At 42.5% G+C, this 20,717-nt stretch overlaps 1 protein-coding gene and 1 long non-coding RNA gene across 4 annotated transcripts in view; one reads left to right on the top strand and one right to left on the bottom strand.

Annotated features, from left to right (window-relative positions):
- GPM6A (glycoprotein M6A) overlaps positions 1-20,717 on the top strand; it is a 336,266-nt gene that overhangs the window by 149,951 nt on the left and 165,598 nt on the right. The gene's annotated exons all lie outside the window — the stretch shown is intronic.
- Positions 10,985-11,925, bottom strand: LOC142046937 (uncharacterized). The gene is made up of 2 exons (XR_012656034.1): positions 11,096-11,925; positions 10,985-11,044 (listed from the first exon to the last, which is right to left on the bottom strand). It is a non-coding gene; the product is annotated as an uncharacterized LOC142046937 (long non-coding RNA).

Genomic DNA, 20,717 nt, shown 5'->3' with positions numbered 1-20,717 from the left:
TTAACCACTCGCGGACCTTTGAGAGGACTAATTGTCTTTCTTCCGCAGTTAGTAAGGTGTTAAGAGCGACCCTCATGTTGCCCCAGGTGGGGTTATGGGCCGTAATCAAGGTCTCAAATACTGCTGTTAGTGGGCCAGGATCTTCCGAAAATGGGGGATTTTGTTGCTTCCAATTATATAAATCACTTGTGGTAAAGGGAACATATACCATGGCGGGGTCACCACTGGGGGCTACAATTTCTCAAAGGGGCATTTCATGTACCGGGCCATTCTTCTTGCCCGTGGGCTAATAAGTTTCATTTTTACATCCCCAGGCTTATAGGTAGACGCTATGCTCCAGTCCTGAGATGTCGAGGGGCCAGTCTTGCGCCTGGCCCTCGTGTGGCCAGATACCGGGGAGCCCTGAGGGGTCGGAGTGGACTCCTGTTCGGAGGAGCTTTGCTCACTTGACTCATCCCTTGCCTGGTCACCTGATTCCTCCCCTATTTTTATAGCTGCAGTACTATCTGCAGAGGGCAGGGGGGGGGGAGGGTGAGCTTTCAATCGGGGCTTGAAGGACTGGAAGGCCAGGATACAAAGGGGGAGGAGGCATAGGATCAGGGGCAGAGGGAATTACAGCTGGTGGGCAGGATTTCTTAACAGGAGGACAGGGTTTCTTAACAGGGGCACGGGCCAGTAAGGTTTTAATGGTTCGTGCCTTACATTTTTGCAACCATGGGGGAGGATTGGCCACCAGGTCCTGCCAAATATCTATATAGGGGTATTGGTCCCAATGCCCGTCCCAGATCACGATACTATGTACTGCCTGTACAGTTTCTGGCCTGAGCGTCCCCCCCTCGGGCCATTCTACCCCAAATGTTGTCCATTCTAGAGTACAGAATTTTACAAGATTATCTTTACACAACGCAATTCCATAATCAGCCTGGCGTCTGAACGCCTTCCAGTTATTTAGCATACATCCCAAGGGTGTCCCGGGAAGAGTGCTCTGTCCGGACCCCATTGTGCTCTTATCCGATCTCCGGGATAAGGTGAAGATAGGGATCTAGCTCTAATTTAGATATACACTTGGTCACGAGGTTCGGCTGACCCCCCTTGCAATCAAGATATCCTGGTCACAGGGTTTCCCCTCGCAGGAGTCTTGGGGCGGCTGGAGTCAGCTTAAGTCTCAGACCTGGTCAGTGTTATTTCACACAAAAACCCCTCAGTCAATTACAGTTTCGGCTTCCAATACATCATTAAAAGGAAAAACAAGATTACTCCTCCTATAAACAGGAGCAATCCCTGAGGCTGTTCTAAGTCCCAGTAATTATCCAGAACGGCCCACGGACTCGTTTTTAGAGTTAGTGGAATTATGCATGGGCCGTTCCTTATTTACTTACTAACACAATAACAAGACATGTATAAAACTACAACAAATGTCAGTATACCTTCCCTTTCACCGGCTGCCTAGAGGGTATCCACCATCCAACCCACACTTCGGGGCGTTATTCCTCGAACCCAGGAGGTAAACGCACTTACCGCCCGGAGTGGCCGCGTCCGGCAGTTGACTTCCCCTTCTTCTGGAGCCGTCTTGCTTCCGTGTCTTTTGGAGTTCTCTTTAGAGGGGGGCGCAGCCGCCACGGCCGATTGTGACGACCCGAAGCCTGAGCAAACCACGCTCAGGGTGGCCACTCTTCGGTATCGCCCTCGCCGCCGGTCAGCGCTCCCTACAGGGAGAGAAGTCCTGCCGCGGTCGCCATTTGTTAGCCAAATAGGCTCGTTTCCCCCTGGAGCTAGTCAATTACCCCAAGGAGGCACGGAAGACAGGAAGACGGGTACCAAAACTTTTATTCTCGGTCAGCTGAGCGGGTGCTTCTTTCTTGGCTAGTGCAAAGGAAGAAGACACACCTTACTGGCTCAGAACAGCCTTTATATACTAGGTTACAAACATCTTTACGTGCAAAACTTCTGTTAGTCCACACATTTCTTGAATTCCTTTTGCAGATGAGTTGGATCTGTTTAACATCTTTCTCCTAGGTATTTTGCCTACGTGCATCTAAGAAGGGTTACATACGTGCAAAGATTAATTGGGATAATACTGGGATGATAAGCAGAGGATTGCCATAAGCAAAGAGTTAACAAATTCCTTTTGCTCTAACAAAGGCCAGGAATTCTTTCTTTGTGTTCTACACACCTGTCATATAAGATTTCAAAAATTCTTTCTGGTGCAATTCGTCAGACATGGAATGAATTCTGCTACAGGTGCTCTTGTCTCTTCTTTCTTGCTTCTTTTTTTACGAGTCTTTCATATATCATGGTGACCAGTCAAGGAAGAGGGGGCATTTAGTGGCCACCTTTTTGTTAGTCTTGCACAAAAAATACTATAATGACCCAATCAGTGTTGCCAATTCTTGTGATTTTTATCATGAGTTCCCAGTTTTTTATAAAACAGAAGCTCCTGAAGTCATTTGGCTACATGAGGATAATCTCAGATTTCATTTTTTAAAAATAAATTTCTAGCCCTCACAGCTTCAGGAAAAAAAGCTTGAAAATGTGAACCCAAAATGCTAAACAAGAAGGAAGATAAATCACTATCAAATATTTTATTTTTAAAAATCTAATGAGATTTGAGGCCTAACACGTGATCCTTGAATGCTTGGGTTTATCCATACTGTACATTTCATGTATGTTTAGGAAGAAACATTTTTTGGTGTTTCCAGCCTGCACTTACCCCCTATCTCATTTACGGTAAGTAACAAGCATATGGAAACAGTATTTTTGTATTATTAAAGAGTGCAGCACTTGTACTAGATTTTTTTTATTTTTTAAAAGGATCCGCTCCTGTGACTTGATCCTGACGTTGGCTCCATGAAGGTGGTGTCTGCATAGTGCCCCATTTGCTCTTACTGGCTCAGAGGTTGAACTATGCACAAGAAGTCTCAGGAGCATGATAATTGAAATCTGCACCAAAACTTCCACTGATTTCACTAGAAACAGACCGGGACCTTATATGTACTTATTACAAGTTAAGTTGCTGAAATATTGTGAGTGTTGTAAAGAAAGTGGCCTAAGTCATGCCCTCTGGTTTGCAAGGTGGGGAGAAGGGTATAGGGAATGCTTACTGTCTCCCCAGCCAAGTACAGGAACAGCAAGGCAGGGTATCATTGTTTACTAATGAGTGCTAAAACATGAGCCCATTTAATGTCCTGACCTGTGCACCACATATATCCCCAAGGAAGCATGGCTTGCAGATTGTGTGTGTGTTTAGCTGTCCGGCCGGCGAATGTGTATACTGTGGTGAACAGCATGGGCTTGTCTGGATCAGTTGAGTCTAGAGAAAAAGCCCCATAGCTTTGTTTCCCAGGCCAGCCAGGAGAAATCCTGCCATGCTTAGGGAGTCTTCTTAAGAAAGAGTTGTAGCAGTTTGTATCGGTGCTCCAATCTTCCTGGACCTGTCAGGACAACATTGAGTTCGGATTTAGCTCTTTAGTTTTACTTCTTGTCATACAGTATCCAAAATGTAACGATTGTATGCATTCAATAATTTCTCAGATCCAGTGGGTTTGTTTATATGCTGCCATGGGCAGGAAAAAGTATTCAAAAATAAAAACAATGGATTTAATAAAACTTGGCACACCCATCTATGCACATACACAGGGCATAAAAGTTCCTGGAAGCTTGCCCTTGTAGAGTTTGTCAGTGGCAATAATGAGGTTAGAGGTTAACCTACTCACTTATAGGGTGAGACAGCGAAGTCAGTACCCTAGCAATTACAGAAGGGCCGGGCATATTAAAATCTTGCATACTGTTTTGGTAGAAACGGCTAAGGGCATTTTTATAGTATCCCAAATCAAATGCAGGCTATATAAGAAAACACAGCAGCAAAGAATCACGTATTTATCTGATTGTATACTCCAACTTGTGAAAACTTAAGTAAAATGGCTGCCTAATCCTTGACATTTTAATAATTTTACTGAAAACCGTTCACTGCACAAAGCTCTCTAAAATGTAAAAAATAAACAGAAAATACAGTAATCAGTGACCATCATTTCAAACGATTAATACATGCATATAGACTATATGGGCTTACTACAACAGATTAGAACAACACAGAGGAGGACATGTTACATGTGATTGATTTAATCAGTGTATTATACTTTCTGTGTAGTATGATGGGAAACCACATCTCATATCTGTGCTTTATTCCATGCCGCCCCCAATGCATGAAATGCACTCCATTTGCACTTGTCCTCAAAGCCACTTCCCTTTCCCTGTTTGAATCATTCTTAAAGACCCACATTTTTAAGGATACGCACAAGAAGTGAACCTAACAAAACATGCACATATACACGTGCATATGTGCACATATGTATATGTGTATATATTAACATAAGCTAGCAAGAGACAACACCTGGTGGCATGAATTTGGGATAGCTTATTACTCTCAACTACTGAAACAACACGAGTTATGCAGGTCATCCCAAACAAATGTCTAAAAATGTTTACAGCACATCATTATTTGTGTATGCCACATATGTTTGTTAAAAAAATGAATCACAAATATTTTTAGGGACTTTTCTATGTTTTTATTGAGACTTTTTTATTATCTGTCTATAAAACCAAGTGCCTTAATTGCCTTAAATCTAACTGCGTAGAGCTCAGAATGAGCCAGAAAAGTGACTCCTTTAAAATGACTAAAATGCAAATATTTTTGAAAGTCCATTATGAGGTCCTACAAAAGTAAATGTTTCGTCAGTATTAAATTCTATAGGACATTTTCATAAGGGCCACTATTCATATGCACAGAAAGATGTCACTAATCAAGAACTGAACCCTCCTTGTGCTGGGAAGATCTGTAGTTGTGAGGAGGATGGGAAAGAAATATTTCTTTGTCAGACTGATTTAATCAAGGAAAAAAAGTCACTGTCTGAATGGGTCCCTGGGACACCTATTAGTATGGAGAGAGCAAATGAGGCAGTCAAAGGTGCTGGAAAAATTCATGTATCATAAAAGGCTGCAATTTATCACATGGATACTTCCTCCACATATGAGCAGAGGGTGTAATCTTTATTTTAGAGTAATCTTTAGTGTAATCATTCATGCATTCATCCTTCCCATTCCTCTGCTTATGATTTAAAGCTGTATACTGTATGCATTTTTATTTAATAAACATGTATTTGTTGTAACATGGGGGCTTTCAAACTTCACTGCACTGCGGCCCCTTTCTGACAACAAAGTTACTATATGACCAGAGCCCCTCCACCCTAGGCTGGGGAAGAGGGGTCTGCAGCCTGACACCTGCCACTCCAGATCAGGGTGGACCTCGCGCTTCAGCTACAGTCCTGGGTCCCAGTGAGTCTATCAGTGGCCCTGGCGACCTTGTTAAAATGGGGTTGTGATCCACTTTGGGGTCCTGACCCACAGTTTGAGAACTGCTGGTTGTAACCAAAAAACAGTGTAAGCTCTCTAGACTGTTCAGCAATAACTACCAGTAAGTAAGACCCATCCATAATAAAAAAGTAACCATGTTTAAACATGGTTGTGGCTGAGCTATGTTCTAAAATGCTTTTTTCTATTCTGCATTGGCAGAAAAAAACATGTTATATAACCATGTTAGGGAAACATGATTTTAGATGAGGCGTCCAATGTGTGCAGGGACAGGAGTTAGGGTTGAGACACAAGGGGGCAGGCTGGCTGGGATGGATAGTCAGAGTCTGGTTGAGGAGTTGGAGAAAGGAACAGACGGTTCTGGAGGCAAGAGGAGAGGAAGTGGGGACAGGAACAGGCTGGTTGAAGGAGAAGTGCGAGGACAGGGACAGCCTGGCTGGGAAGTGGAGAAGAGGGACAGCAGCAGGAGTGGGTGGAGGCAGAAGAATGCCCATGGTAGGGAGCCCCAACAGATTTTTTGAAGAGGAAGAAGGGACAAAAAGTGTTGCCAAGAGAGGGGAAGAGCAGGTAGGAAGTGAGGGCCCAGAAGAAATTTTACTTAGAAAACCTTTTGGGAGGCAGAAATATGGCAAGAAAAAGGGGGTGGAACTGGGACACTGACTCCCCACTCCATTATCTAATTGCCTTCATGCTTTACTTTATTGGGTGGGGATATTTGAAGAGAGAGTCTGCTGGAGCATGGGAGACTCAATACTTGACCAGACCTAAAGGTTTTCCAATCTATGGATCAAGTAGAGATGGGGTTCCTTGGGCTCAGATAACTTCCAGCACACTGTTTCAAGGATTGAAAAGCTGTGAATACACAGAAGTTTCCTGTCTTTATGGAGGATCTTCCTTCTCCATGGGCTCCTGTGATGACAGATTCTTCAGCTTGCTGAAAATGATCTGTGTGAGTTTCAGATAGTGTTATTCCTTTGTCTGGGCTTCCCATCCATTGAGTCCCCTCTCTACCGTATCTGTTGGATGTTAAGCTCTCCGGGGCAGGGTCTGCATTCATTTTTGTGGCTTTTGCAGTGTTGAGTATGTCGTCATCTTTTAATAAAATATTTAGTGTGTGCTGTGGTCTAACTGCATACTTAGTTTGCATTATTTTTAAAAGAAACACTGTTCTTACTGCATGACATTGGTGATGCATTTATTTCCATGTGTGTTGATTTCAGTGCTATTACCAGAGCATTATATTGCACAAATGGCACAATATCTGCCCTCTTCTTTTCTTCTTTAATGGTAGCTACCAGATACTGCACTTCTGGCAATTACATCAGTTTTGCAGAGCAGATTGGATTCTGTTGGTGCTTAACAACAATCTAAGCACCCTATTAATAGTGGCTGGAGCTCAATGCAGCTGTTTTGGGGGGAAAAGAATGGACGTAGTAAAATATTCATTTACTAACTTCATTATGGACCAGATTGTGTCTCAGATAATGCTGTCGTGCCAGAGAGTAAGGCCCCCTGCACCCTGCCTGATCTTATTGCCTCTTATTGCAGCATGGCTGGGAGCGCAGCTAGGACAGCAGAGCTACATGCTTCATGCTCCCTGTCAAGCAAGGTGGGTGGAGAGAGGCATGGATTGGCTCTGGACACCCCTACGCACTGGCCAGCAGAACTGAACTGGCATGGTAGGTGAAGTAATCTGCATCCAATCAAGGGCTGCAGTAAGTCATCTGCACTTGAGGGCAAGGAGAAAACAAGAAAGGAACAGTGACACTGTACAGTTTTTCCCCATACCAAGGCTTTAAGCAAAGATTAAATATAGTGTTGACAACTCTAGTAATTTTACAGTGAGTCTTGTGATGTTTTTTGCCTTTCCTCAAATTGAAGTTTCTTACGTGAGAATCTCAGCTTTCTTTTTTTTTTTTTTTTTTTAAGAGTAAGTTTCTAGCCCTTGTCATTGTGCATAAAAGCTTGAAAAAGTGAAGCTCGGGACTCAGAAGGCAAAGAACAAAACTCCCAGATTTATTACTTGATTTAAAAATCATTTTTGATGATGTGATTTTTTTGTTGAATGCTTGAGGTTGACAATACTGGATGTAGCCCTGTATGGAGTGGTTAAAGTAAGCATATGAGGAGGGGGTGATCACCTGCTCTGAATACTGCTTGGCCCAGGGTGGTCTCTCCTTCCCTCCCCCTATGTACTCCTTCTACTGAGACTTAGAACCTCCTGGCTCCCTAGTAAGCAGGTGGTGGAGGGGCTTCTCCATGAACACATACTCTACAGGAGGCAGGGAAAGTAGCTGGATGGGTGGATGCTGGGTGATGAGGGGCCTTGGGGACTCTGGGTGGGAGAGTGAGTACTTGGAGCTGCTGGGTACTGAGGTGTGTGGTCTGTCTGCTGTGGCATCAAGATGGGTATGCGTGTGTTGGGGCTGCAAGGTGGTGGATAGGATAGATGAGTTTGGTTGCCGGAGCTATGGTAGGTTGGGTGTTTGGACCAGTTGGGCAGGGGATGGTGCTATGTCCCCTGGGTGGAAGCGAGGGCTGTTCCCTCTGCCTTTCATCCTGCTGTTGTGATCACCTCCTTCCCATTAGCAAAGGAGAAAGGTTTGTGCTCACCTTACATTTGAACTCTTGGTCCTTTATAACCACAACTGGGGGACTTTCTGCCAGTTATCTTGCTATTCTGTGTGGGTGTGTGCACCTCAAATTATACAGAAACTGCCTGTCTTTGAGAGCAGTGGCTATTAAATCTCGTCCATGGGTAAAACTGTGTTCTGATATTATTATACTTTGTCCAAGGCTGGGGCAGTGTGTACAATCAAATCACAGTGTTCTTCAAGATATAATAATGAATTCAGTTGTTCATACTGCCCTCTGCCATTGGCTTTGGGAAATACAAAATTGTCTCAGGAAACATTTGTTATTCTTTTGGCAATATTTTAGTGCTCTTGTCCAGGAGTCAGCAGGCATTTGATTGCTTACATTTTGGGGATTTCTTCAAAGCTCTGACTTAGGAGAGAGGCCAAGCTTCAGGAACTTTTCTCCTCCCTCTCTACCACAATGAAAGCAGGCTGTGGGATCTTCTATACCCTGCCAGAAACAAATTGGGAGCGGAGGTGATTTTACCTTTCTCTTTTCTTCCTTTTCCACAAATATTCCTGTGAATATTCCTGGTGAAGTGATATTGGGGCAAGCTCTACTTCCAGTGAGCAGAGTGACAGACAACATTGTTGATGTTTTTGGTGCTGCCATTTGTGTGCGTGCATGTACACATTACACACAAAAAACTATGTTAAAAGAACACTCTTAAGATTGCAAAGTCAGGTACTGAAAAGTTAAGAAATGCCCAAATTAAGGTGCCCATGCAGTCTTAATTTAGGCCCCTTCCGTGGAAGCTAAACATGAGTCTTTAATTATATGGCTGAATGCTATGTTTCCACTGAACCTCTGCCTCATTAAGTACACATAATGAACTGTGCTTAATTAATTAGCGGCTACTTAATATTTTTTCCTACTCGTTCAATGGTTGGTCCCATGCCTTATTTATTGCATATTATTCAAACCCTCATCCAAGTACAGAATTATTAATTCTTTTTTGAATATATGACAAAGTTTTATAAGCAAATGAAAACAGAATCTTATAAAAGTAGGTGTCAGGCAACAGTAAATATAATCTGTATTGGGCAACCTATTTTACACACATATTTTACATATATATGTGTGTATCTCTCTCTCTCTATATATAAAGAGAGATACACACTAGAACAGAAGTACAAAAATAGAACCTCAGCAGTTGCAATTTAAAAATAGCATTTTCTAAGGGCTACCACAGAGTGACCACAATTAATGCTTGCACTGCATGTGGGGGAAAATCGGAAGTATCTCAGATATCACCGTGTCGTAACTGTTGATTATGCTGGGTTTTTTGTTTTTGTTAATGGTAACTACTGTTTATAAGGGATTCTCATGGGTCCTGAAAGCCATTGAACCAAACTGTAAATCCTGTATTGGAAACCACTTCAAGCCACCAGGTGTGGCAGCACCTCTAGTTCCAGCACCTATGTATATCTCTCTATGTTTGGTAATACTAAATACTACTACACATGCCTACTTCTTTTGATTGTTTGGCGTTTTTCAACTGAAATAGTTAATTCAGAATAATTCACCTGCAGATCTCAATAATGAGAGCATAGAACTGAACATGGAAAAGGAAAAGATCGGGAAACGAAGAGGGAAAGCGTTGCAGCTTGAAAATCTTTCTGTGGCTATATTTGTGAAGAAGTAGAGCAGTACAGAAAACCGTTGCTATAATTAACCTCTTCATAGCACTCACTTGTGCAAATCAGTGTTTTTGTGATTTGTATCTGATACAATTTATCTGTCTAGGTGGGTATCAAACTGACACAATTAACCCTCTATTTTCTAATCTTGTATCTATGGATGAACAATTAAAATGTAACGTACAAAAGACATTGTAGTGCCATTTGTATTTCATTTGCTTCAGTGTGTTGACGTAGTGAAAAACTAAATAAAATGAATGATTGTGATAGAAATAGCTCTTTAAAATCAACAATTGCACTGTGTCTGTTACAGCTATCCCCCTATTCCATTTTGTTTCTTACAGCTGTCCCCATACTCCATTTTGTTTTTGTTCTTCTGTGGCCTCCCCTCCCTGGCTGTTAAGTTGTTTACCAGGGCCACTGCCCTTCTCAAAGGGAGGGCCCCTTAAAGTTGTTTACCAAGAGCCATTGCCCTTCTCAAAGGGATGGCCACTTGTGCTAAGTGGGACCACTGCCCTGTTCAAAGGGTTAGTCCTGTTATCACCTTGTTAAACCTGGGCTTGGTGTAGGGTAGGCAATGTCCAGAGCTGCAAGACCTATTGTGTTTTTAAGATCTTGGGCATGAGTCATAGGCCTCATGTGCTTTTGAGTCACCTACTGCACAGGACTCTGCCCAGACATGTCTCTGTGCTCACCTACAGCTTGTCCCTGCCCCCTCTCCTCCCCTGTGACAGAGGGAGCCTATCAGAAGTACTGGCGGGAAACTGCCTGAGTTTGCCTTTAAAAACAGACATTTTTAAAACTAAGATCAGAAAGGTTCCTGCATTGCTGCCTGGTCTGATCAGCCAGGGGTTCTGGGGGGTCCTTTCTCCGCTCTCGTTTTATTTTTGAGCGTACCCCCATTTTTTGAAAAAAAACCCACGAAGAACAAATTGCTGCCTGAGAGATCTCCTGATTATTGAGACCGTATCTAGCCTTCTGATATTCTTGCTGCTTTTGCCTCTGCTGCTTCCTTGGGGGCTGGTAAGAATCCCTCTGTGAAACTCTCTATACTTTTATTTTATTATTTTAGCTGCTGGCTCTGTCTCCCCAGCACACAGACTCAAGTTAAACCTTGGTCTGTGTCTTAAAACCTCTCCTAAACTCCGCGGCACTTTGCTGCTAAAAATAAGTTTGTGCCGCTGCTAAGCTCTGCTCCTGTGGGCTTTGCCTCGGGGCTCTCTGCTTGCAGCTGTATCCACTGCTGCAGCCACCTTCCCTGGGCTTCCTTGGAAGCTGGATCCTGGGCACATACCACTCTGCCCTCTGTAACTTCCCCATAGCATAAGGTGCACCATAGGTTTTGTTTTTTAGTTTAATAAGTTATAGTTTGTTAAGATTATAGAGCTTGTAAGTTTCACCTGCCTTGTTCTTTGTTGCTCCCTATAGATTGTAAAGCTTGTAAGTTTCACCTGCCTTGTTATAGTTTGCTGTTCTGTTGCTCCGTATAGTTGCTTGTTATAGTTTTGCTTAGAATTGTGATATTTGTTGTTTTGCCTAGTTGTTGGTTAAGATAGATAAGGTTTTTGCTGCTTCTCGCCTCTGTATAACTTTGTCTGTTTTTCCCCCGCTCCAATCCCCCCCCCCGTGCTTCTCTGTGTCTCTCTGTTACAACTCCTTGCTGCCACCGAACTTCCCAAACCCCTTGCTGTTTCTCCCCCTGTATAACTTTGTCTGTTTTTCCCCCGCTCATATCTCCCCCCCTGTGTGCTTAAAACCTCTCTCTAGCCCGTTGTCCTTACCTTGCAGGGCTTCAAAGTGTCTCGCTGCTTCCAGCCGCACTCTCCTCTCATCAGTTGCCACTAATCATTCACTCCCCCCCCCCCCCCTGTTCCTTAACCCAGCTTTTAGGTACACTCTTGCTATCACAGCCTCACAAATTAAGTCAGTAATTTTCTACATTGCATAATTTCACTTATCACCCATATTGCTGATATACTTTGTATTTACATTAATACCATTGTGTTACATTGTATATAAGGCCACCAACCACTTAATACATTCTATCTAAGATTGTTAACCATTTTATATAGAAGCTACCATTTTATTTTGCATTTCTTTTTGGTACGTTTTGCATTTCACACTGTATCTAGAATTGTTCCTATATAAAGTTAAGTTGCTTATTGACTGTACTGTATCCCATTGTGCTGAACCCCACTTACTGTACCCCACTGTTAGAACTCCCTACACTGTTCAATAAGAACCCCCCCCATCATTGTCTATTGTAAACACCCTATACACCCCATCCCTTCGTATTTTATTGTTAAATTCCCACCACTTCCTTTTTCCTTTAATAAAGAAATTAATTGGCACCCCACCTGTGTGGTAATTGCTCCCCAAGATCCCATATACCTGCTGGCAGGGACACACTGAAGGATTAAAAGGCATTACAGCTAACTCTGTTTATAGCGATCTGGCCTTTAAAACTGATGAAGATTTTGTTCCAGACATTTTTGTAGTTCAGTCTCTGGGATTTAATCTCAGTAATGTGTTATACTTGCTATTGTCCCAGTGAATTTGTTGACAGACAGTAATTGGGTCACTGCTTTGAAATGCCCAGGGTAAGCTTAGAATTCTCTTTGCTGGTTGGCATGGCAACCATAGGGGTTGGTTTAACATGCACAGAGAGGAATCAGCAGCCTGTGGTTTCCAAATGCTGTAAACTAGAGGGAAGGAAGGGAAAGTGTAGCTCTCATGGCAAAACAGGCAGAAGAATCCAATGGCTTCTCTCTTTTCTTTCTTTTCTACTTTAAAAGACAGATTTTATAAAAGATACATGCAGACTTCTACAAGTAACATTTAGACCTGCTACATTTATTAACAAAAATATACTTGTTTTTAATTTATTTTTAGTGAAAGACTGAAAAATGTTAAAAAGGAAATTAAAATACTTCATTTGGGCACAGTTTTGCAGACATAGAGTAACTGGGAGGGCATAAATATTTCATAACTGCTGTAGATTTCTCTCTCATTTGCCATTCCCTCTCTCCACTTCCAGACCCACCCTAGAACAAGCAAATGGCAATGTACTATGTTCCAAAGATGGATTAGCACTATTACAAATGCAGTGAGTTGTTTATAATTGGCACCAGTTCATGCTAATATATACTAGTTACATAGCAGCCTGACTTTAGATAGGGGCCATTGAGGTGAATTACATTCAGCTGTTGCACAAAAGACAGTACAAAACTTGTTGGCTGCTGCCACTTCTATGAAGAATTCAATGCTTCAGTTCAAACATCTACTCCTAATTCCCCCATGCTCTGAGTTCCCCACAAGAATACAGGACAAGATAGTTTTGTGGGGAGATGTTGTGTTCATAGGTGATACAAGGCACTCTGTGCTTCCAGGCACAGGATCTTCTGTAAATTCTTCTGTTTTTGTGTTGTTGCAGGCACAGGGGGTGCCTGAGACAAGCAACAGTGGTTCGTGCCCGGAGTGCTTAGCGCCAATAAACACACCAGGATGGAGAAGCAAGCAAAGTTAATTTGAGATTTCAAAGCGGTGCTGCGAGACTTGGCACGCCTCAGATCCAGCACACCTACACAAGCGGCTTTTCCCTTTTTATAAGTTTTTTTTTTTCTCTTTCTTCTTCCCCCCCTCCTCCTTTTTCCCCCTGTAGCAGTTACGTAAGCACAGGTGCATTAAGTAATCTTGGCCGCGGCAGCTTGTTAGTAAGTTTTCCTTCTGCAAGTTATCTTGTCCTTCTGCTAAAGGTGCACAGGCCTCATTATTTCTGCTTTAGACCGATTAGAACTGTTGCAACTGATAACGGCTGTTACACCTGGCCTTTTAGGTCGATTAAAGTTCAAACATGGAGGGACTGTTGTCTGCTGAGGCCTAAAACCAGGAAGGCTCCATACCCTTGTGGCCTTCCACCCTTCCGAGTTACTTAGGGTTATGCTTAGTGACACCAACAGTGTCACCTGAATTAGCTCGGGGGTCTTATGATAAAGCCTTCAATGATGGATGAAGAGAGAGAAGGAATAATTGATCTTTGTTGTGCAGTAACTAAGTTTCACAGCATGTAGTTGGCTCCTTTTTGCTCTTCAAGAAGTCTTCTTTTGATGGCAACTATACTTGTTAATCAAGGCAGCAGCAGCGGCAGCAGAGGTGGCCTTCATCAGTTTTTGATTCATAGATCAGAAGAAGAACTTGTAGAGCTTGTAAGTGAGACCAATGAAAGTGCCTGTAGCCACATTTCAATTTAGTCATTTTACATTTATTAGTGTGGCTGTCTTTTTGAGAATGACCATGATAAAATACTAATATGGTGTAGATGGCAGGGGGACAAGACAAATAATTTATTAATAATTTAGAAACTGAAAAAAATATGGACTTATTGATCCTTTGTTAACTGGTTTGAGGCAGGCTGCAGTTGCACTCATCACTTTGTACCTTGAAAAATTCACTTATATTAATGCAGTGGTTCCGAAACTGGGGTTTGCAAAATGTTACAGGGGATTCTTGGGGAAAAAAAATCCCTAATGGTGTACAGAGTTGTCCCTAGGGACTCTGAGTAGCACGGGGCCAACAGCCCAGAGCCCCTGGACTTCCAAGAGCTAAGCAGATTAAATCAAGCATATTTATCACACTGAGGAGATTTAAACTTAGACTCCTTATAAGAAATGGAAAGAGAGGTGGATATTTTTTGTTGTTTTTAAAATTAAATAGGCAGCTAGTATAGTATCAGAGGGGTAGCCATGTTAGTCTGGATCTGTAAAAGCAGCAAAGAATCATGTGGCACCTTATAGACTAACAGACGTTTTGGAGCATGAGCTTTCGTGGGTGAATACCCACTTCGTCAGATGCGTGGATTCACCCACGAAAGCTCATGCTCCAAAACGTCTGTTAGTCTATAAGGTGCCACAGGATTCTTTGCTGCTTTTGCAGCTAGTATGGTTTTTTAAAATTATTATGAAGAACAAGTTTAAGCTTTGTTGTAACATGAGTTGTTTGCCTCAGCTACTCAAGACTTGAATGCTTGTGTAAGGAGGAACTCTTCAAGCTGGCTTCTTAAATACCTTCATGCTGTTTCACATCTGATACTCCTTGATGAAACATAGGAGTTCCAAGGCTTATTCAAAGTGATACAAGCTATGAAAGAGAGATCTTGGAAGAGTGTAGCCATTTTCATAGTGTAATAAAAATACTGTAATGATTAATAATAAATAGTGCGTAATAACTATGTCATAAAAACAAATTTTATAATTCTAAGATGACTGCTTTTATACTCAGGTAAAGGAGAAAATCCCTGGAAATATTCATTTCTAGGAGGGGGTTCACAAGACTTGACATTTTAGTGAAAGGAGTTCACAAGTTGTTAAGGTTTGGGAACCACTGTATTACTGTATGCTTGTGTGGTATTTGATATTTCAAGATTGGCTTCAAAGAGAGCAATGCATCTGAGACTGTAATCTCATTTTTTTTGTGTTGAAAGCAAACTGTTGTTGCTGTCAGTTGAAATAGTGATATTGCAATGGAATAAAAATCAAAGTTTAATACTAGCTTTATTATAGGACCAGCAGGATGGGTTCTGTGTGATTGCCTAATTAACAGCAGCGGAATTTGTTGTGACTGCAGCTGAATGTGAATTTTGTTTTAAGTGAAACAAAATTGAAATCTGCCTAAACAGAAGCTTCAAACAAGAAAAAAGAGTTCTTCTTTGCCTTGTATACAGGAAAATTAAATGTAATTAGTCAAAGCCTTCAAACAGCATAATTGATAAAACAGTTACCTTTTGCATCTTCCATTTTTTATTTGAGTATGTGTCATTTTTTTTGTTAAAGACTCTTGAGTCAAATTCTGATCTAATTTAAACTGGTGTAAATATTGAGATTTCAATGGAATTCCCCAAGATATATAATGGTGTAAAGCAGATTATAGTTTGCCCCACTGTGCCTGTTACAATTCATATTGTACCCTTGTTGTTGTTTTCCCACTGGGCAAATGTTTCCAAATGCCAACAGAATGCAAAAAATTGCTAGATTTTTTTTTTGTTCATGATTCCAGTACAGCATTATAGGACCTCTGATTTTTCAGTTTTAACTGATAAAACAATCGGGGAAGAGGGGAAGGGAAAGAAAGGGAGAAAAAGAAACGGGTGTTTATCCAATAAATACCAGAAAAACATAACTTGAAATGGTTACTTGTATCTAAGGGCTTGTCTACATGGAGCAGTAATGCGCTCTACGGGGGTGTTATTTCTAAAGCGCACGAATGTGTTGTGCAGTAATTGGTCCATGTTGACCCTGCTGGTACAAACTAAAGGTTCCTTACCATGCTTTAATGTACTGCTGTTTGATCATTAGGGAACATTACAAAGAGCTTACTCGTGACAGTATTATGTCATGAATAATGTATATAATGTCCATTATATAGTATATACAAGTGAGAAGCCCTAAACCTTCTCAGTTTTCTGACATCTACGTAAAACTAATAAATCCTGAAAAAAATTAACAAACCCTGAAAAATGGAAGCTGTAAGCATTAATAATAATACTTCACAAGTTAACATTCCAGTTTAGGCAGCAGAGGGAGTACAAGAGTCTGAAACATTGCTTGATTAGAGCTAAAAAGATTTGCAAATATTTGTGTTTTTTTTTTTCTATTTGTAACCAAAAGGTCCATTTAATCAATGCAGTCAGCCTTCACAGGACACTTTCCATCAGATTATAATTTTTAAAGGAACACCGTCAAAATAAAATTAAGATATTTAATTTTGGTTCCTGTTACTCGTATCAAATGAGATCATTATAAATGAACACATTTTAATTAATGAATGTACCGGTACTTTTTACCAGTCATGGAATCTTTTCTTTTGCGTGTCACTCGTCTAGGGTAATTAAATTACACTGGTCTGTAGGCATTATACTTGGTTGGGGACAGATGCTTCCCTTTGTTGCATATGTCATAGGGGAGAGAAGTATGAGTAGCAGCACTCAAAAGGACAGAAGTTCATAGGAAGCATAGTGGATGTGGGCAAAACTGGGTGACAACTCCCCTCTCAGCCCTGGTGACTGCCATGTTGCAATTTAAACATGATCAATGCTGTCTGAACTGTTCTGCCTACTGTGGGGGAATACAGGAAGTAGCACAGAGGCTCACCCTCCACAAGGATTAGGGTTACTTGAGATCTACTGGGTTGTGACCTGATTTTCTCCATTAAATCTTGGGTCCTGTGGGATTCTAAAGCAATCCCCAACGTGGCCTGAAGAGAAAATAAGTTCCAATATTTGAAGCATAAAATTGTGAGTTAGGGAGATCTTGGTTTAATTTCTGGCTATGCCACAGACTTTCTGTATCATCATTAGCAAGCCCCTGAACATTTTGCTGTTTCTCCACCAGTGAAATAGAGGTAATAATACCAATAACACAGTGGCTGTAAAGCATCTTTGGATCTTCAGATGGAAAGTGTAATAAAAGTGTGAAGTATTAATAATTGTAATTTTACGGCTTTGCAAATGCATTCCACCAAGGACAGAATTTGTCATTCACCTCATGTTATATTGTAAGCCCTTTTTCCCCTCTTGATTATTTTTCTGCCCTTGTTCTTAGACACAAGCACACTCTTACAGCATTTTCAATTGCTTATATTGTAGGAAATGCTTAAATTAAAACTGTTCACATGTAGGGTTGTCAAGTGTACAGTTTTCAACCGGAATGCCTGGTTGAAAAGGGATCTTGGTGGCTCCGGTCAACACTGCTGACTGGGCTGTTAAAAGTCCAGTCAGTGGTGCAGGGGGCCTGTCTGCCGTGGCTCTGAGAGGCTCCTGGAAGCTGCGGCATGTCCCTCTTCCGGCTTCTATGTGTATGGGCAACCAGGGGGCTCCCGCCCCAAGCACCATCTCCGCAGCTCCTACTGGCCAGGAACTGCGGCTAATGGGAGCTGCAGGGGTGGCGCCTGCAGACATGGCACCACGCAGAGCTGCCTGGCCATGCCTCTGCATAGGAGCCAGAAGAGAGACATGCCGCTGCTTCCAGGAGCTGCTTGAGGTAAGTGCCTCCTGGAGTTTGCACCCCTGATCCCCCTCCTGCACTGCAATCCCCTTCCCCAGCCCTCATCCCTCTCTCACCTTCTGAACACCTCAATCCCAGCCCAGAGCACCCTCTTGCACCCCAAACCCCTCATCCCTGGCCTCACCCCAGAGCCTACACCCCCAGCCACAGCCCTCACTCCCTCTTGTACCCCAATCCCTTGAGCCAGCCTGGTGAAAATGAGCGAGTGAGTGAGGGTGGGGAGAGTGAGAGACAGAGGGAGGGGGGATAGAGTGAGTGGGAGGGCAAGGCCCCAGATAAGGGGCAGGCAGGTGTGTGACTTCAGAGGAGGGGAAGAGTAAGGGTGTTAGGTTTTGTGCAAGTAGAAAGTTGGCAACTCTATTCACATAACTGGTTTAAAATACTCAACATTGTCCCTTTAGGGTGCTTCCAGTTTGGGGCCTAAAATATTTGCCTCACTGAAGAAAGAGAAGTCACAATTAAAAGGACCCTTGATACCCTGGTTCCATGATGATGAGACTGTCATAGGATTCAGCTCCAAATGTAGAATTCTCCATCCTTTTTCTTTTGTTTTCCCCATTCCCATTCTGAATCCCTCTGCTCATCCCATTCTCTCTGTGTATTCCATCTCTGTGCCCTCCTTTTTTAAGACAGATTAAAGTTCACCACATGTTAACTAGTGTGGGTTAGAAAATTTTGCAATTTTTTAACCTTTTTCCAGTGATGTTAATAAGTATTGAGAAGTGTTTTAAAGGAAAAAAAGGAGTGAGAGGATAGGGAGTAGGAGAGACAAAGTGAAGGTAAATGGAGGAGTGGAAAAATGGGAGAAGGGGAGGAGAAAGAAGAGGAGAGCATAGCAGGTCTGGACACTGGCCCATAAGTCAAATTTCTTGGCAAAAGAAATAATTGCTGGGAGGGGTTGACTGAGAGGCTTGTCTTAAGATACAATGTTCTGTGCAAGGTAGTAGCTGAGCTCAGTGGTTAAGCTTTTAACAAAAAGGTATCAATCATCCTTAGGGATTTTCTCTTCCTCAGTGGACTGAACAGGGGTTCTCAACCTTTTTCTTTCTGAGCCTCCCTCCGATTCTATAAAAATTCCACGCCCCACCTGTGCCACAACAACTGTTTTTCTGCATATAAAAGCCAGGGCCCATGTTAGGGGATAGCGAGCAGGGCAACTGGGTCCCCTACAAAGCCCAGTTGTTCAGGCTTCGGGTGACAGGGTTTGGGGCCCTGGGCTTCAGCCCTGCATGGCAGGTCTTCCGCTTTCTGCCCTGTGCCCCAGTGAGTCTAAGGCCAGCCCTGCTTGGCAGACCCCCTGAAACCTGCTCGTGGCCCCGTAGGGGCCCCCAGACTCCTGGTTGAGAACTGCTGTCCTAAGAGTATAGAGAAGGAAACAGTTTTACCAACTCCTATTCTATCTCTGTCTTCAGAAAACTGTTTGGGTAAAGTGGTAAGGGGATTTAATAAGTATATCTGTGGGAGACAAAGAAAAAGTCTCTGGGATAGCAAGCATTGCTGGTAGGCTGACCACAGGGTTCAGAGAGAGGAGATTGTTTTCAGAAGGGGTAAGCCATTCACTTTTCTTCTTCTTCTTCTTCTTCTTCTTCTCCACAACTAAGCTGAGAATCTGTAATCTAATTAAACTGATGAAAAGTATAAATCTAGATATGATAAACCATTTCTTGTCATAGAACAAGATGGGTATGAGCCATTGGGCAAATTACATATTGTGGTTGGGAAGGTAGGCCCTTTTAAAAAGCAACATAAATAATTTAATTTAAGCAAAAATCCTATTTGCAGTGTTATAATTGTGCCTTCCATGTTCCAGTTGTCTGAATTGTCAGTTGTCCATCCCATCTTAGTCTAGTCCTTTCTCTGAGATCAAAGTTCACATTCTGTTTCCCAGAGGCATTTCAACAGCACTAATCTGAATTAAATTCTGTCTCCATCAGATATTTAAAATAAAACAGTTTTATGTGTCCCCCCCCAAAATAGAAATACAGGAAACCAAAGTTGATTAAATTATAAATATGCCTAATTTAGTATTACAAAAAATGACTAACCTGTAACTGGGCTAATGACTCCAAGTGTGGAACAATATAACTTTAAATGTGTGCTGGACAAAAATCTTGGTTTGATCCAGTGGGAGCAGTGTCTCACCAGCTATGTGACGGCAAACCCTGTTAGCCAAAAATCACCTCTCCAGACAGTCTAATCTAAACAGTACCAATATATATGCACTGCCCAACCACTCTGCCTAACTATTGCAGTAAAAGGAGCTGTGCTGGGGAGGAAGGCAACTTTGCTGAGGTGGGCTTCTAGGATATTGTGAGAAGGGGTGAGTTCTTTGTGAAGAACTTGCAAACTTCTGATGGAGGAATCCAAATGTATTGAGCCCTGTGAAGCAACATAGTCTGTACATGGTTATGACTGGTTATGCTTTGTATCAGCAATTCTTCTGTTACTTTCAGTGTTTTAAGTGAAAAAAGGCTCCACAGGTGATCCTGGCAATTACAGGATGGTAAGCCCAACGTCAGTACCAGGAAAACAGATTGAAACCACAGTAGAGAACAGAATTATCAGATCCATAGCGGAACACAAAACATTAGGTAAGAGCACAGCCTTTGTAAATGGAAATCACATCTCACCAATCTATTAGAATTCTTTTGAAGGGGCCAACAAACGTGGACAAAGATGAACTAATGAACATAGTATACTTGGACTTTCAGAAAGCCTTTTATAATTTCCCTCACTAAACGTTCTTAAGTACAGGGCCGACTTTAGGCCGATTCGCCTGATTCCTGGGAATCGGACCCCGCGCCTAAGAGGGCCTCGCGCTTTCAGCACCTTTTAAATTTTTTTTACTTACCCTGGTTGCGATCTGCTCCGGGGTCTTCCATGGCCCCGCTCCTCTGACCAAAACGCCGGTGGGAACACGGTTGCCCCACAGCCCCGCTCTCTCAGCTGGAGCTCGGGCCGGAGTGCGACAAGCCCTGCGGCCCTGGCTGGAGCTCCGGGCCCTTTAAATAGCCCC

This window comes from Chelonoidis abingdonii, chromosome 5, assembly GCF_003597395.2.
Source record: "Chelonoidis abingdonii isolate Lonesome George chromosome 5, CheloAbing_2.0, whole genome shotgun sequence".
Lineage (NCBI taxonomy): Eukaryota > Metazoa > Chordata > Testudines > Testudinidae > Chelonoidis > Chelonoidis abingdonii.
The sequence above is the reverse complement of the archived record's forward strand: the minus strand, read 5'-3'. Positions and strand labels throughout refer to the sequence as shown.